The sequence below is a fragment of the Papaver somniferum genome, chromosome 6 (assembly GCF_003573695.1).
Source record: "Papaver somniferum cultivar HN1 chromosome 6, ASM357369v1, whole genome shotgun sequence".
Lineage (NCBI taxonomy): Eukaryota > Viridiplantae > Streptophyta > Magnoliopsida > Ranunculales > Papaveraceae > Papaver > Papaver somniferum.
Window position 1 is genome coordinate 161,941,934 of NC_039363.1, and position 19,410 is coordinate 161,961,343.

The window sequence follows — 19,410 nt, forward strand, 5'->3', positions numbered from 1 at the left end:
TCTCAATCTTCTCTTCTCTGCAGCCACCAAATTGTAACAATTTTCCATGGCTTCTACTCAACACCAAATCCAAGATCAAAACCCTAGTTTCATCCCATCCATCTATGCTCTGTTCTTCAATGCATCTCCAAACCCATTACAACTCTAGTAACATCAGTAACGACACCATCTTCTTGTCTTGATTTCAAAATCAATAACAACATCAGTAAACATCCACTCCAAACAAATTCAAACTGAATTACCACCTATCCAAGCATCACCAGTAGATGAATAATCAAAAACCTTCTCATCAACATAAACAGATAAATCGAAACTAGATATATATACATACAACGATTTTAACGAAGAACAGATCCGAGAATTTTGCTCAATTTTTTTGAAAAAGTTTACATTAAAACAACCAAAGTAAGCAGATGATTGTAAATCTAAGCTCGCATTTCAATTCAAATAGATTTTTAAAACCCTAAGATACTTTTCTGGAAAAAAATATGACTTAAATCAATTAAAAATTCTCAATCGAAGCATCATCACAAAGAGAGGAGGATACTTACATGTATACTTAGCTTGTTGATGAATTCGTGTTGAAGCTGCAGATCAGTTATTGAAATATGTTTCTCGGATTTGTGTTTTCAACTGCAACAGATGCTCCTCCTTCTCTTGGTGGTGGATTTATGATCTCTACCGTCTTCATCGATTACAATACTTGTTCAAACTCTTTGATCTTTCGAGTTTCAGAGAACAAACCAAGAACAAAGAGGTTACAACAACAACAGCGAAATCATATAATGAAAACTAGATCAATTGTCGAAACTAATCGATTCAAACCTAAATTTAATCAAATTGAAAAACACAAAATTAATCGACTACACTTTTCAATCTATTGTCTCTGCTCAAAATTAATTTAGAACCCTAAAATATGTTTCTGAAAGAACCGGAGAGAGAAAAAGAATCAGAAATGAAAATCTCTCGAGAGGGAAAGAGAATGAAGAAGAGAGAGAAAGAGAATAAAGAAATGAAAATATCTTATGATATTCCTCTTGTTTAAATAGAAAAGGGTAGTTTTGTCAATGCCAAAAAACATAATATAAAATTATGGGCCAGATCTGAAGAGAAATTGATATTTTGGGCCTAGCAGTATCAATATGTGAAAGAATTGAGTTGACAGTGAAGGATCCATTTTGTGGGGCTTCTATATATTGAACCCATATAGTAGGGTGGTTATAGTATTTTTCACTTACTAATATCTATTTTCAGAGCAAAAGAGCCTATAACTAATTTTGATTTATACATAGAATGAAAGAGTTCATTGGCAGCCAAAATATTGTCTAAAATTGATCAACCATGGACAAAAGTTGACTGGGCTTTATCCACCAGTTTATCCAAATGGGATTTTAGTGACCACTTTATACATGATATTTGTAAGAGCAATTGGCCTATATTCAAAGGGGGTAGTTGGATGTTTTACCTTGGGAATAAATACTAGATTAGTATGATTCAAACCTGTGGGGAGAGTAGCAGTTGAGAATCAATTTTGATAGTCTGCATGACATCCTCTCCGACAACTTCCCAGCATTTCTTGTAGAAAAGTGCAGGCATTCCATCAGACCCGGAGATTTAAGGTCTTCATTGTCTTGAAAGATTCCATATCTTCAGAAGGAGGAGTAGCAGCAATCCCTCATTATTGTTGGTACCAATCTTCATAGTAGTTTGCAATGAAATTATATGCTTATCTTCCTCAGGGTCCTTCTTGAATAAATTGGAGAAATTATCCACAAGATATAAAATAATATTATTTGGTTCAGTGACCCATTTACCTTTTGGAGATTTGAGAAAAAAGTGCATATTTCTATATATTTTTCTTGGCATTTAACTCATCTTTTGTGCGTTAATTCTACATTTTATCCCATATTCTGTATTTTCATTGTTTTCAAGGATAAATATTTTTCTTACTTAATTTTATATTTTTAGGTAATAAATAAAGTTTGGATGAATTGCGGAGCGAAAAGAGCAGAAAAGTAGTGAAAAGCCGGAAGAAATTACGCAAGGAAGCCGCAAAGAATGGAGCGCACGTCCAAAAAGCTAGGAATGGGCTCAAGAAGGAAGAATTGTTCTTAAAGAAGATATGGGCTTGGCATACCCAAGGCCCAAAACCCTTACCCAAACCCATTTTCTATATCCATACCCGCCTCCATTCTCAGCCGTTAGATCGGATCCATCTCATCATCCAATGGTCGCTTCTTCATCGTTCATCAAAATCTGAAGTCCCTGCAAAACACCATAGTACCTAAATTCCAAGCCTTCAGATTAGATCACATTTAGATCCTACGGTCGCTTCTTTTCCTGCGCATCAAATATCGATACTTCTGCTAAACACTTCAGCACCTAACCCCATCTAGAGCCGTTAACTTCGTTGTATCAAGACATCCGACGGTCGCTACCAGCCTCTTCAGGCGGAGCCGTCCGATTCACCTACCAGCTTCGATTCCAGTGGCTCAGCTTCGCCAACATCTAACTTTGATGAGCCCGCTCAACACCCTAAAAACGGATACCCTATACCCTAAACTGTCGACCCATTCTTCTTCTCTTTCATTTCCTTCTTCTTCTTCTTCTCTTTCTCTCCACCTCCTCTCTGCAACACCCATTCCGCCACCATACCTCTGCCACAACCACCAAAAGCCATCATGGCTCTCACCAATCGAAACCCATCATCATCCTACCCTTCTACCTACCTATTTCACCATTCTCTCTTCCTTTTCAGAAACCCTAGAGGAGAGATTAGTGAAATATGTCGAGCTAGAAAGAGAAATTGAAGGCATGGGAAGGAGCAGAGAAGGGAGAAGAAGCATGGGTTGAAGACGGACTCGTCTTATCACAGTTGGTGAGTAAAAAAATCAAAACCCTAATTTTACTGTTAATTTGGGGATTTTTGGGATTGAGCTTGCATGTACAAATTGAAGGCATGGGTTGCATCAGGATAAGAATAAGAGGCATGGGTCAACGTATGAGGGCTGTTATCAGTAGGTTAGGTGAGTCAATTTCACTTTTTGGTGAAACCCTAATTCTCTGATATTTTGGGGATTTTTAGGTTTTTGCTTGCTTGTATAAATAGAAGGTGTTGGGTGTGAAATTGGCTCATGCTGGAATAGCCAGTGTCCAGAACTGTTATGTTCTGTTAATGTTTTTTTTGAGTCTCTTCAATTTGTGTTGTTTCATGCATTGTTCCTGTTTAATCATGTATGTGTTCTGTTCAATTTGTTGTTCATGTTAAGCTGCTGTTAATGTGATGTTTGTGATGTTTGTTCCTTCATTGTTCATCTTTTGTTCATTATTAATGTTTTCCTGTTCTCTAATGTTCTTGTTATGTATGTTCTAAACCTCAAATGCTAGGACTAGATGAAACCATGAATCAATAAGATAGTCTTCATCATGTGCAGCTCATGTTCAGTGTTGCTAAGCCCTTAGACTAGTTGTGCTTTAATCAGACAATTAGCACTTTGGTAATTTTCTTAGCTGTGAGTAGAATATCCCTTAGGTTAATGGTGGATTCAACATCCTAGTGTTCTTTCATCACTCTTGTTTACTGTTTTGTGTGAATGTTAGGCTAAAGCCTGTGAAGCATTGGATTGATTGAGCAGTGGGGAGAAACTAGTGCTCACTAGTGACTGTGAGCAAGCTGGTTCTCTTCCCACTCTAGTAGTATGCCTAGGCTCACCTTCACCATTTCACCTTCACCATCTCCCCTGCCCTTGGCTTAGGCCTTGGTTCCATTGTTCTCTGCTTGTAGTTTCATTGTACTGTCACATTTACTTCACTATTACCTTGTGTTTATTGTTTTATCATCCATTGCCTCATTATTTCACTACTATCTTCATCACTTTCACAATCTTTTGTCACTGCTTTGTTTAGTGCATTGTTGTTTAGTTCTTTGCTGTTTAGTCATTGTCTTGTTTAATTTTCTTCATTGTCTTTGCCTTAGGCTAACTGCCTTTGTATTATTGCCTCACTGCCTTTTTCCTCTATCTTTGCTGTTTTGGCCTAGAGCCATTGTTGCTCACTGTTACCTGTCTCTCCTGGTCACTTCTTTTCTTCTTGACCATTAACTCTCTAAGCCCACTGTCCATTGTTTGTATAAACTGAAGCCCAGTTCACTGAGGCAAAGACCCAGTTCAATCCAAAGATCAAGCCCAGTTCAATTCACATCAGAAACCAACTGAACCCAAGTTCAGCCCATCAAAACCACTGAAAGCCCAACTCATTCCAAAGGGTATTCATAACCCATTGGTACCACAACCCTTTGATACCTAAAGCCCAATAGCCAACTAGAACCCAAATAGCTAGAAACTCCAAACACACCCAGTCTCTGTGGATCGACCCGTACTTGCACGAGCTACAACTGACGACCGTGCACTTGCGGTATTACTGTAGGCCCGTTTTCATTTCACTTCAATTTTATACGCATCTCCGGGTCCAACCAAGTTTTTGGCGCCGCTGCCGGGGATTGGTGCTGTGTTTTTCTTGTAGTTTTATTAGCTATTTTTGCATTTCACTGCATAGCATTTGCATCTGCATCTGCATCTGCTTCACTTCATTTGCTGTTGGACCTGCTGTTCTGAACCCGTTTTTCCTCTGCTGGGACGCCACCAAGGAAAAGAACCAAAGCCCAACTGGGTTTTTGCAACAATATCAGAGCAGCTGGGTTGTGCTTAAAAGGTAACCCATTTAAGAGAACCCGAATTGTGGGCTTCCAATTTTTAATTGTGGGCTTGTAATATTAAAGCCAATTTTTGGGCTTCTCTTATTTTCTGTTGGGTTTGTAATAATTTATTTGTGGGCTTGTTTGTTTACATTGATTATGGGCTTGTGTATTTAATTTTTGTGGGCTTGTTTAAATTGGACTTGTATCTTGTATTCTGGGTTTAAACCCAGCTGAGCTTGTAACCGATCAAGCTAGGTTAACTCGTTAGTGGGCCGAGTACCCAAATTCTAGGCCGAGATTTTGGACTCAGTTTCACCAAACGTTTTCAAACCAGCTGAGCCACAGCAAACACAAAACCAATAGTGGGCCTGCTCCCATTCAAAAACCAAATTTTATTTTCTTCAAAAAAAAAAAAAAAAAAAAAAAAAAAAAAACGATGTATATATTCAGAAAAAAAAAAAAATATCAGAAAAATACAAAAAAATCAAGTATTTATCAATTCCATCCTCTCTTGTTACAAAAATAAAAGAGAGTAGTCAATGTAAATAAGAGTCATGTAAAGAGTCATTTTGTTGTTTCATTGTAATAAGCAAGGAAGGGTGTATGCCATTGATGTACAACGCGAGTAATTGTGAAATACCTCCAACTCATTCACAATTCTCGTAAAGTCCGGACAGCTAGCTAGACTTCGACCTTGGTTCTTAGCCTGAGAAACTATCTCTTGGTGATTAGTAGTCATAACTTCAGATCTTTCTTTACACATGTGTAGATACACTTTACACTCTTATCACATGTCTTTTTTTGTTATCAGTGCTAGGATTGTGCCTTAGATAGCTAGATTGACATCTCCATTTTGCTGTGAGCTTAAACTGTCTTGCACATGTCACATTTGATGGAATATGAGCTTATATTTTGACCTAGAACTTTGTAGGTACGTTCTAAGCAAACCTTCACGAGACTTCACTCGTCCAATAGGGACACTTAGTGGTTTAAAAGGCTTAGTGCATACGCTAAATGCATTCGAGAGACCAGCGACAGTGGTATAGGTAGGATTTTCTTAGTTTTGTTTTACTTGAGGACAAGTAAAATTCAGGTTTGGGGGTATTTGATGAGTGCTAAAAAGTGCATATTTCTATATATTTTTCTTGGCATTTAACTCATCTTTTGTGCGTTAATTCTACATTTTATCCCATATTCTGTATTTTCATTGTTTTCAAGAATAAATATTTTTCTTACTTAATTTTATATTTTTAGGTAATAAATAAAGTTTGGATGAATTGCGGAGCGAAAAGAGCAGAAAAGTAGTGAAAAGCCGGAAGAAATTACGCAAGGAAGCCGCAAAGAATGGAGCGCACGTCCAAAAAGCTAGGAATGGGCTCAAGAAGGAAGAATTGTTCTTAAAGAAGATATGGGCTTGGCATACCCAAGGCCCAAAACCCTTACCCAAACCCATTTTCTATATCCATACCCGCCTTCATTCTCAGCCGTTAGATCGGATCCATCTCATCATCCAATGGTCGCTTCTTCATCGTTCATCAAAATCTGAAGTCCCTGCAAAACACCATAGTACCTAAATTCCAAGCCTTCAGATTAGATCACATTTAGATCCTACGGTCGCTTCTTTGCCTGCGCATCAAATATCGATACTTCCGCTAAACACTTCAGCACCTAACCCCATCTAGAGCCGTTAACTTCGTTGTATCAAGACATCCGACGGTCGCTACCAGCCTCTTCAGGCGGAGCCGTCCGACTCACCTACCAGCTTCGATTCCAGTGGCTCAGCTTCGCCAACATCTAACTTTGATGAGCCCACTCAACACCCTAAAAACGGATACCCTATACCCTAAACTGTCGACCCATTCTTCTTCTCTTTCATTTCCTTCTTCTTCTTCTTCTCTTTCTCTCCACCTCCTCTCTGCAACACCCATTCCGCCACCATACCTCTGCCACAACCACCAAAAGCCATCATGGCTCTCACCAATCGAAACCCATCATCATCCTACCCTTCTACCTACCTATTTCACCATTCTCTCTTCCTTTTCAGAAACCCTAGAGGAGAGATTAGTGAAATATGTCGAGCTAGAAAGAGAAATTGAAGGCATGGGAAGGAGCAGAGAAGGGAGAAGAAGCATGGGTTGAAGACGGACTCGTCTTATCACAGTTGGTGAGTAAAAAAATCAAACCCTAATTTTACTGTTAATTTGGGGATTTTTGGGATTGAGCTTGCATGTACAAATTGAAGGCATGGGTTGCATCAGGAGAAGAATAAGAGGCATGGGTCAACGTATGAGGGCTGTTATCAGTAGGTTAGGTGAGTCAATTTCACTTTTTGGTGAAACCCTAATTCTCTGATATTTTGGGGATTTTTAGGTTTTTGCTTGCTTGTATAAATAGAAGGTGTTGGGTGTGAAATTGGCTCATGCTGGAATAGCCAGTGTCCAGAACTGTTATGTTCAGTTAATGTTTTTTTTGAGTCTCTTCAATTTGTGTTGTTTCATGCACTGTTCCTGTTTAATCATGTATGTGTTCTGTTCAATTTGTTGTTCATGTTAAGCTGCTGTTAATGTGATGTTTGTGATGTTTGTTCCTTCATTGTTCATCTTTTGTTCATTATTTATGTTTTCCTGTTCTCTAATGTTCTTGTTATGTATGTTCTAAACCTCAAATGCTAGGACTAGATGAAACCATGAATCAATAAGATAGTCTTCATCATGTGCAGCTCATGTTCAGTGTTGCTAAGCCCTTAGACTAGTTGTGCTTTAATCAGACAATTAGCACTTTGGTAATTTTCTTAGCTGTGAGTAGAATATCCCTTAGGTTAATGGTGGATTCAACATCCTAGTGTTCTTTCATCACTCTTGTTTACTGTTTTGTGTGAATGTTAGGCTAAAGCCTGTGAAGCATTGGATTGATTGAGCAGTGGGGAGAAACTAGTGCTCACTAGTGACTGTGAGCAAGCTGGTTCTCTTCCCACTCTAGTAGTATGCCTAGGCTCACCTTCACCATTTCACCTTCACCATCTCCCCTGCCCTTGGCTTAGGCCTTGGTTTACTTCCATTGTTCTTGTAGTTTCATTGTACTGTCACATTTACTTCACTATTACCTTGTGTTTATTGTTTTATCATCCATTGCCTCATTATTTCACTACTATCTTCATCACTTTCACAATCTTTTGTCACTGCTTTGTTTAGTGCATTGTTGTTTAGTTCTTTGCTGTTTAGTCATTGTCTTGTTTAATTTTCTTCATTGTCTTTACCTTAGGCTAACTGCCTTTGTATTATTGCCTCACTGCCTTCTTCCTCTATCTTTGCTGTTTTGGCCTAGAGCCATTGTTGCTCACTGTTACCTGTCTGTAGAGGTCACTTCTTTTCTTCTTGACCAAAAACTCTCTAAGCCCACTGTCCATTGTTTGTACAAACTGAAGCCCAGTTCACTAAGGCAAAGACCCAGTTCAATCCAAAGATCAAGCCCAGTTCAATTCACATCAGAAACCAACTGAACCCAAGTTCAGCCCATCAAAACCACTGAAAGCCCAACTCATTCCAAGGGTATTCATAACCCATTAGCACTCAAAAGCCCATTGATTATTCATAGCCCAATAACAAATTAGAGCCCAAAATAGCTAGAGAACTCCAAACACACCCAGTCTCTGTGGATCGACCCGTACTTGCACGAGCTACAACTGACGACCGTGCACTTGCGGTATTACTGTAGGCCCGTTTCATTTCGCTTCAATTTTATACGCTTTCCCGGGCCCACCAAGTTTTTGGCGCCGCTGCCGGGGACTGGTGCTGTGTTTTTCGTGTAGTTTTATTAGCTATTTTTGCATTTCACTGCATAGCATTTGCATCTGCATCTGCTTCACTTCATTTGCTGTTGGACCTGCTGTTCTGAACCAGTTTTTCCTCTGCTGGGACGCCACCAAGGAAAAGAACTAAAGCCCAACTGGGTTTTTGCAACAATATCAGAGCAGCTGGGCTGTGCTAAAAAGGTAACCCATTTAAGAGAACCCAACCTGTGGGCTTCCATTTTTAATTGTGGGCTTGTAATATTAAAGCCAATTTTTGGGCTTCTCTTATTTTCTGTTGGGTTTGTAATAATTTATTTGTGGGCTTGTTTGTTTACATTGATTATGGGCTTGTGTATTTAATTTTTGTGGGCTTGTTTAAATTGGACTTGTATCTTGTATTCTGGGTTTAAACCCAGCTGAGCTTGTGACCGATCACGCTAGGTTAACTCGTTAGTGGGCCGAGTACCCAAATTCTAGGCCGAGATTTTGGACTCAGTTTCACCAAACGTTTTCAAACCAGCTGAGCCACAGCAAACACAAAACCAACAGTGGGCGTGCTCCCATTTCAAAAAACCAAATTTTATTTTCTTCATTTTATTGTTCTTAAAAAAAAAAAAAATTTTGCTCCCAATTTTAAAACCAAATTTCTACTTTGCTCCCATTTTTAAACCAAATTTTCTTTTTCAAATATCTCCCGACAAAACCAAATTTTTCCCAAAAAGTCCAATCCCATTAAAAACCAAATTTTCTTGTAGATAATGTGTTAGTTAAAATTCCTTTTGTATATATTTTGCTAATATGATCTCGGCTGAAATATGTTGGATTTTTTTTCCTTGAATAACGGAGTTTTAATCGAGCTTTCGCCGTACAATCGGGTATTCTCTCTCCTTTTACTCTACTCAGCATGTTCCTCTTCATATATTGTTTTATAATTCTTTCCATATTTTGAAACATTGAGGACAATGTTTAGTTTAGGTTTGGGGGTATAGAGTAGATACCACGATAATATGCTATAATTAAAAACGAACTCCTTCTTCTTTTTGAAAAAAGTGAAAAATTCCAAAAAAATTAAAAAACTCAAAATTCAAAAAAATTAAAAAATGAAAAAATCATAAAAAAATGGAGCTCATTTACCTTGAAATGTTGACTCTTGTGCAAATATGTATTATTATTAGGAGTCTTAGTCTAGATATTTAGGCACCCTGATTCTAGCACAATTCACATAGTGATAAGAAATTTGCACGCGCACGATCTACCAATACATGTATGGCCTCGATCTTCAAGGTGTTTGATAGGAAGTTACGATTGCCAATCACTTTAGAATACTGAACGAAACTTGACTAGCTTGTTCTTTGGTTGGTTGGGATAGAAGGTGGAGGTTACATTAAGAAAGACAACCATCGAATTTAACTGGGTGCATCAAAAAGGGCTACCTCTTGCAAAGTGTCATGTAATCTTTTGTTTCTTTTTGTTATGTATCAAAAGTGTTTCCTTGTGAAAAAAAAAAGAAGAAGAAAAAAAAAATATATCAGAAAAATACAAAAAAATCAAGTATTTATCAATTCCATCATCTCTTGTTCCAAAAATAAAAGAGAGTAGTCAATGTAAATAAGAGTCATGTAAATAGTCATTTTGTTGTTTTTTGTAATAAGCAAGGAGGGTGTATGACATTGATGTACAACGCGAGTAATTGTGAAATACCTCCAACTCATTCACAATTCTCGTAAAGTCCGGACAGCTAGCTAGATTTCGACCTCAGTTCTTAGCCTGAGAAACTATCTCTTGGTGATTAGTAGTCATAACTTCAAATCTTTCTTTACACATGTGTAGATACACTTTACACTCTTATCACATGTCTTTTTTTGTTATCAGTGCTAGGATTGTGCCTTCGATAGCTAGATTGACATCTCCATTTTGCTGTGAGCTTAAACTGTTTTGCACATGTCACATTTGATGGAATATGAGCTTATATTTTGACCTAGAACTTTGTAGGTACGTTCTAAGCAAACCTTCACGAGACTTAACTCGTCCACTAGGGACACTTAGTGGTTTAAAAGGCTTAGTGCATACGCTAAATGCATTCGAGAGACCAGCGACAGTGGTATAGTTAGGATTTCCTTAGTTTTGTTTTACTTGAGGACAAGTAAAATTCAGGTTTGGGGGTATTTGATGAGTGCCAAATATTGTATATATTTATCCCTTTTTGTTGGCATTTAACTCATCTTTTGTGCATTAATTCTACATTTTATCCCATATTCTGCATTTTCATTGTTTTCAAGAATAAATATTTTTATTAATTAATTTTGTATTTTTAGGTAATAAATAAAGTTTGGATGACTTGAGCAGAAAAGTGGTGAAAAGCCAGGAAGAATTACGCAAGGAAACCGCGAAGAATATTGTGTGCAAGACCAAAGGCTAGAAAGTGGGCTTAATAAGGAAGAGATTTGTTATTAAAGAAGAAGTGGGCTCAACATATCCCAAGCCCAAACTTATTTCCCAAAACTAAACCCATTTTCCAAGCTCAGAACTCCAAAACCCAAACCCATTCTTTTGTAGCCGTCAGATTGGATCCATCTCATCATCCAATGGTCGCTTCATCATCGTGCATCGAAGTCTGAAGCTCCTGCTAAACACTACAGCACCTAACTCCATCTGGAGCCGTCAGCTTAGTTGTATCTCGCAATCCAACGGTCTCTCCAAGCTTCATCCCATCGCGCCGTTCATTTAAATCCAAATCTGGTCATCCGATGATTTCCCTCTCGCTGTGCATCAAACTCGCTACACTTTCCTCACACCCTAGCACGAAGCACCTATACCCAACCAAACACTCCCTACATCCCAAAACACTCGAGTCTTCTCCTCCCTCTCAACCTCTCTGTCTGCAACTCCCTCTCCGCCTGCTCTCACTGCCACCACCACCATACCCTGTCGCACCACCACCCTGCCATCGCCACTTCCTCCACTGTCACCAAACACCACCTACACGCCGTAGCTACCTCCCCTACCTCTATAGCCATCTAACTCATTGATTTTTCACCACTGAAACCCTAGGTGATAAATCAATAAATTAGGTGAGGCTATAAGACGCAATTGAAGACATGGAGAGGAGCAGAGAAGAGAGAATAGGCATGGGTCGACATCAATTCAGGGATTAGGTGAGTGGACTTTTCAATTCAAAAATTAGGGTTTGCAAGTTAGGGTTTCGAAATTTGGGGATATTTTGTAAAACTATAAAAGGCAACTGATGTGTGATGTAAAGGCTTATGCTGGAATAGCCAGTGTCCAGAACTGTTATGTTCTGTTAATGTTTTTTTGAGTCTCTTCAATTTGTGCTGTTTCATGCACTGTTCCTGTTTAATCATGTATGTGTTCTGTTCAATTTGTTGTTCATGTTAAGCTGCTGTTAATGTGATGTTTGTGATGTTTGTTCCTTCATTGTTCATCTTTTGTTCATTATTTATGTTTTCCTGTTCTCTAATGTTCTTGTTATGTATGTTCTAAACCTCAAATGCTAGGACTAGATGAAACCATGAATCAATAAGATAGTCTTCATCATGTGCAGCTCATGTTCAGTGTTGCTAAGCCCTTAGACTAGTTGTGCTTTAATCAGACAATTAGCACTTTGGTAATTCTCTTAGCTGTGAGTAGAATATCCCTTAGGTTAATGGTGGATTCAACATCCTAGTGTTCTTTCATCACTCTTGTTTACTGTTTTGTGTGAATGTTAGGCTAAAGCCTGTGAAGCATTGGATTGATTGAGCAGTGGGGAGAAACTAGTGCTCACTAGTGACTGTGAGCAAGCTGGTTCTCTTCCCACTCTAGTAGTATGCCTAGGCTCACCTTCACCATTTCACCTTCACCATTTCACCTTCACCATTTCACCTTCACCATCTCCCCTGCCCTTGGCTTAGGCCTTGGTTCCATTGTTCTCTGCTTGTAGTTTCATTGTACTGTCACATTTACTTCACTATTACCTTGTGTTTATTGTTTTATCATCCATTGCCTCATTATTTCACTACTATCTTCATCACTTTCACAATCTTTTGTCACTGCTTTGTTTAGTGCATTGTTGTTTAGTTCTTTGCTGTTTAGTCATTGTCTTGTTTAATTTTCTTCATTGTCTTTGCCTTAGGCTAACTGCCTTTGTATTATTGCCTCACTGCCTTTTTCCTCTATCTTTGCTGTTTTGGCCTAGAGCCATTGTTGCTCACTGTTACCTGTCTCTCCTGGTCACTTCTTTTCTTCTTGACCAAAAACTCTCTAAGCCCACTGTCCATTGTTTGTACAAACTGAAGCCCAGTTCACTGAGGCAAAGACCCAGTTCAATCCAAAGATCAAGCCCAGTTCAATTCACATCAGAAACCAACTGAACCCAAGTTCATCCCATCAAAACCACTGAAAGCCCAACTCATTCCAAAGGGTATCCATAACCCATTGGTACCACAACCCTTTGATACCTAAAGCCCAATAGCCAACTAGAACCCAAATAGCTAGAAACTCCAAACACACCCAGTCTCTGTGGATCGACCCGTACTTGCACGAGCTACAACTGACGACCGTGCATTTGCGGTATTACTGTAGGTCCGTTTTCATTTCACTTCAATTTTATACGCATCTCCGGGTCCAACCAGTGAGGTTATCTCTGATGGAGAACTAGTTATTATTACTCTGAAAGCACTCCATTCGGAATATATACCATTTGCTACCTCAACGCGACATATGAATCCCCCTGTCTCTTTTTTGAGTTGCATAACACCTTGATTACTGAAGAAGATTTTTTAGTGAATGACTTAACTCCGCCAAAAGTGATACAGATGTAAAGGCCTTTATGGCGGCTAACTGAGGATCTGATAGAGGTCATTATCATAATAACAGAGGCCCTTTTACTTTGTAGCTACTAGCCCACTTGAGTATTTTGTATTATGCTAATATTGCAGATGAATTTACAAAATACTGTTGGATTTTACCTTTAAAATCAAAATGTGAGTTCAAACATGCATTTGTCTCTTTTGTTCGTAGAATTGAAAACATGTTGTCTCAATCTGTTGTCACCATTAGAATTAATAATGGTGGAGATTTCTTGAATCATTTTCTTACATAATTTTGTGACTCTAAAACCATAAAACATGAGCTTTCACGTCCATATAACTTGAAAAAAATGGTGTTGTAGAAGTTAAGCACAAACATCTTCTACGAATCACCAGAACACTTCTATTTTAAGCTGGTCTTCCTTTTTTATTTTAGGATTATGCTCTCCAAACAACCGACTAACTTATCAATAGATTACCTACTAGGTCCATTGGCTTTCAATATAAATTTGAATTTCTCTTCAATAAAATGCATGACTACAATTAATTTTCTTAAGTGATTGTGCTTGTTTTCCCTGGATCAAACCTTACACTACAAACAAATTGGAACCCAGAAGTAAGCATCCCATTTTGATTGGTTACAGTCTCAGGCATAAAGACTACAAGTGTCATGACACTGTCATTGATATAATTAATATCTCTAGGGATGTCTCAGTTAATGAATCCTCTTTTCCATACAATATTGTTATCAAATCCTCTCCTTATGTGCATGCTGATTTTGTTCATCCTGTTGATTTTGTGGTGTCCATTCCTTCTATCACTCATTCTTTATCACCTTCAACTTCCTTTAGTTCTATTGTGGTTACCAAAAATGACCATAACATGAATATTAGAGGTAACAATGGATTTTATACTCCAAAATCATACTTTTCCACTAAGAATCTTTTACCTGTTTCCACCAGGGTTTGTTGACCCTAACAAACCAAATCATGTTTTTTATTAAATAAGGATATATATGGACTCAAACAAGCTCCTAGAGCCTGGCATGAGAAACTTAGTGTTGTTCTCTCTGAAGTTCTTGAGTTCTGCTGCAGATTCACAAGGATGGATCACAAATTACAATGGAGTTTTTGGTTGCATGTCTTCATCAGCTCTTCTGCAACATGTTATTGCTCAACTGCAACTCCAGTTCCTTTTAAAAATTCGGGTCCTCTGAACTATTTCTTAGGTCTTGAGATTCATAGAGGCTCTAATTCTCTTTTTCTTTATCATACCAAATATGCAATGGACTTATTGGGAGCACTTCATTATCTCACTTTTTCAAGGCCTGAAATCTCTTATCTAGTTAATTTGGTATGATAGCATATACAGCATCCCAGAATCACCAATTTAGTTGTTTCCAAAAGGATTTTGAGGTATGTTAAGGGCACACTTGGCGATGGTATTCACTTTACTTTAGGTAGTTCATTAATGTTGGGATTCTCAGATACAGACTGGGCTGGTTGTATATATGATAGGCGCTCAACAGGGGGTTATTACATATTTTTTCCTGGTTTTCCTAAAAGCAAATAATTGTTGCTAGATCAAATAATAAAGTAGAATACAAAACTCATGCTCACAGTGCTGCAGAACTAGTCTGCATTTTCTTTCTTCTGAAAAATCTTCATTTCTCTTTGCTCGGTATCCCCAAACTTGGATGTGACAATCTAAGATTCATTTCTTTATCTTCAAGCCCTGTGATCCACTCTCTAATGAAGCATTTCCATCTTTTTTTTATCATTTTATCATAGAGTTGGTTCGATCCAAAGTTTTGGATGTCTTTTATGTTAACACATCGGATTAGATAGATAATATCTTCTCCAAGGGCCTTCATGCTTCGCGATTTACTATGCTCAAGTCCAAGCTTCATGTTGTTGCAGTATATTTTCATAACACCTAGGTTCGGTCAACAAATTATTAGCCGAACTGCTCATTGTTCTTCAAGTTCGGCTGGTAACTTGTCAGTCGAACTTATTGTGTTGTAAATTAAAAAAATATTAAAAATTAAAATATTTTTTTATGATAGAAAGAATTTAATTTCCTAATCCCTAACTTGTGCTCTTTATAATTATAATTAAGGAACAAGAAGAATAATTACATAGCAGGCAAGCGAGCGACAAGCTGCGCCGCAAGCCCTTTTTGAATTGCAAAACCTATCCTTTTAAAAACAAACTCTCTCGAACCAGGGGGTCATGATATTATTGTGCATGACTCTATGGACTCTCTTGAGAAGTTCAACCGCCTCTGGATCCAAGTACCCAAAAGTATCAAAAGCAAAGGGGATAAAAAAATATCCATTATCGATACATGCTTTCTCATGTTTCGCTATCTTACCTGAGGCCGCCCTCAATGCTGCTTGTCCAACTATAAAAGAGCCATGTCCAATGCCTACTAACGGAGAAAACCCAGTAAGGTTAACACACGCGTGTTTGCCATTAGCCCACCCAAAAATAAGAACGTCTGCCGGCCTAAGTGTTGATCTCCCTTCAAATGGGTCTGACAAAAAGTTGACAGCCGCTTCTTTCTTTGCTGAAATACCATCCCTCCATAATACATCATACAAAATATCTCTCACATGATCATGTCAATATTTAAACCCAGGATCTACCTTGCAATGGTCTGCATGTTCTCCATACGTGACTAAGCAACTTGTGATGCAAGCAGGACACCGTGAATCAGAAGGGTATAGAGGAATCATTAACCTTTAAAAAAATTAAAAATTTAAAAAATAAGAATAAAGGCAGTTTTGCCATTAAACAAATATATAGATAAGAGGCTTTTAAGATTACTATCTAATAACCGGTTTTTGTCTTTATTTGGTATGCCTGAAATTTTCTGCGCATGCCCAAAATCAGGATTTTCCAAAAAACCAATCAATTTCATGTTGTGCGCAGCCCCTCCACCTCTTGGGCTTGGAAGTGAGTCTATAAGGGTCTAATGTTAATTAAAGAGTTTAGTGTCTCGGAAATTGGTAATGGGAAGAGCGTAAGCATTTGGAAGTCACTGAATGGACAAATCGCTTTTTGATTCCTTGGGTAAAAAGGAAAATCAGCATCTCCCCTCCTTTAAAATGCTAAGTCATATAAACTCCCACGTCGCACGGTGAATGTGACATCCCCTTCAAATTAAATTAGATAAAAGTTTTGAGGAAGAGCAATCCTGATGACGACAAGTGGCGGAACTTTATTGGTCGAAACATTAAAACATGAATTACACTTTGTTTACACCCTATATTTAACTGACCTTCTATAACGCCGTTAATAAAAACGTGGGTATTTGCAGCTAACTAATAACTTACACTTGGTTTACACCAAAAACTTTAACTGTACGTTACTCAAGTCCGTAAAGTGTATAATACACCCGTAAGAAATCAAACATATTAGGGCTTTCCTCCAGCCCTACTTTACTTCTTCTTCTACTTCACCGAAGTTTTCTTCTTCCTCCTTCTCGAGTTTACACAGAGGTGTGGTGGTGGTGTTCATCAAATCAATCAGTAAGAAAAGGGGCTACAGTAGCTATTCGTTTTTTATTCATAATCAAAAGAAGTGGTCTTTGTTCTACTAAAACTGCAATAGTTATTCTTTTTTGCTAAAGTCGCAGCAACAATCGGTGATTGAGACAAAACTTTTGGAAAAAAAAATTGTTCTTGGAGTTAGCTGCAGGTTTGGATTAGCGAAAAAGGTACACGAATTCCTCTAAACCCCTTATGATAATTAAAATCTTTGAACATAAAGTTCGGTTTTGATGAAGTTTTTGGTTAGATATTCTGTGGTTGATTTGGTGAGTGTTTGAGGTGATTTGGTGAATTCTGTGTTATGTCTTAAATTGAGAATATTTCAGTGTTTGCGAATGATTAAATTTGATGGGTTGGGTAAACAAAAATTGCACTTTAAATGTTTGATGAAAAGCCTGAAAGTGGGAAAATTTTCCTATTACTTTCTTACATGCCATTTAATAATGGCAGCCAACAGATTGGGTTTCATGAATTATGGAGTGATAAGCATCAGATTTACTAATCTACATGAATGGTGATGCTGTTTGGTCTTTGGTTATTAGGGCTAAGAGTAAAATCAAGTTTGGGTTTATAGACAGATATGCAAAAAATTGAAAAACTTATTTGGAATGGTGATGATTTTTATAACTAATTTATCGAAATAAGATAGCAGAGGCTTGGACTCTTCACAACATAGAAGGCAAAACTGGGAGGCATTATTGATTTTTATCTAGCACCTCAAAATGTGGGGACAGATCAAACCACAGTAACATTATTGGTACTTCTAACCTACTACAGCAAATCAATCTCACACTGAAAAATAAGAGGAAATAATCTCATTTGTCATCTGTCTATAAACAGCTCGGTATAAGAAGCGCAGATAAACGAACTCCAGAAAGAGAAAGGGCAAGAACATTCCCTAACCCATGAAGGTATTATAAGACGTACATATTATAATGCTCTTAAAAATGATTCTTTGAGTCTGTTGCAAACCTGAAGGCTCCCATTCTTTTGAGTTCTGTAAACTAAATAGTCTAAATGTACATGATTTTTGCATCATTTAGCAGCTTATTACTTGCATCAAAATTCTAGAGACATTACTTGAAAGTTCATACAAGAATCAAAGTTTTTATCTTTTGCATATGCCAGGGTTTGCTAAATTTGCTCCACTCCTTCTCGCAAATGAATATCTACTGTGTTTTATTTTGAGCACAGTTAATGATTTGTAGACACCGATGATTAATTCGAGCATGGTAGTCTTACTATTACTTTGTTCTTTTGAGTCCGTCATTTTTGTGGCCTACATTTCTTCTCATCTAGTCTCCTTTTCAGGTTTTTTCTGACATGCATTTTTATGGAATCAAACTGCCATGTTGGTGTTCTTGGAAAATCCTTAGCTTTGGGTCTCTTATTCCTCTTCAAAGGGGAGATGATATGTACAGAAAAAATGTGGCCAGCATTATACTTGAGGACAAAATAGCTATTAGTGACTCAATACTCTGTATTAGCATTGAGATCTGTAGGTTTTTTTGGCTTTGATTATTACCTAGACGCTATAATGTGGAAGTATGTTTTGGCTCCTCGCTTATGCTATTTACCTTTTTTTAGGTAGGAATTCAATTTTCATATTGAAGAGGGTTTGTTTTAAACCATTCCACCAATATTTTTGTGCCGTGGTTACTAGGTACAGCTTATTGTCTAATCTGATTATCTATAATTTTCATATTTGTAAAGGATGTGCAACAACTGGCAACTGTATCGATTGTTTCGTACTTGATTTCATATGGTTTGGATTTGGGATAAGAAACTAGAGTTGTAGGCAATAATTTTTTGTTTGCTATTTTAATAGATGTATCGAGCTCAATTGAATGTACACATTTTCTATGTCACTGTTTTGGGGGTTTATTAATTTAACTCTCAACAGATACTTTGGGTTGTTATTTAATCTAATCCACCACCCATTCTCTGCCATCATCACTTGGTGATGGAATTATGGAGTGGTTAGCAGAGACGATGGCAGTGGTTGATTATGGAGCTCGAGAGGAGGTTGTTGTGTTGGATTGGTGGTAACCGACGAGAAGCAGGAAATGACCATGCTGCCAATATCAGCTAAGATGAAGATGTGTTTTAGCTCGAGTTAGAGAGAACAAAGAAGGGTGATGTTGTTAATGCTCGGTGATGGAGTGGTGCTGAGGTGATTGGTTGCTGATATATATCGATGGTGAAAGAAGATGGTGGTTATCGAGTCTGTGATGATGATCATTTATGGAGTTATGGACTAAGAACAGGGAAATTTAGGGAAGGATTGTTGTCTGCGCAGTTGATGGAGAAGAACTTGCCACTGTTTGAGCTGGGCTATGGTTGGACTTGGTTATTTATTAACAAGGTTTACAAAAAAGTAATATGTATATCTAATATCCTTTGAAATAATGCTATCATCTCATCTTTACAGATTCGAATATAAGAATGAAAGGTATAGAAGTACACCGATTTAAGATTTGAATCAAAAATATGTTTACACCCGACCCGCCATGTATAACATCCAAAATAAAAAAAAAATCCTAAACATGTACCGAGACGGGGG

General features: G+C 37.7%; 1 long non-coding RNA gene across 1 annotated transcript; it reads left to right on the top strand.

Moving 5' to 3' along the window:
* Positions 1-16,731: 16,731 nt before the first annotated feature.
* On the top strand, positions 16,732-19,313 carry LOC113289946. The gene is made up of 2 exons (XR_003331284.1): positions 16,732-17,758; positions 18,159-19,313. It is a non-coding gene; the product is annotated as an uncharacterized LOC113289946 (long non-coding RNA).
* Positions 19,314-19,410: the final 97 nt, after the last annotated feature.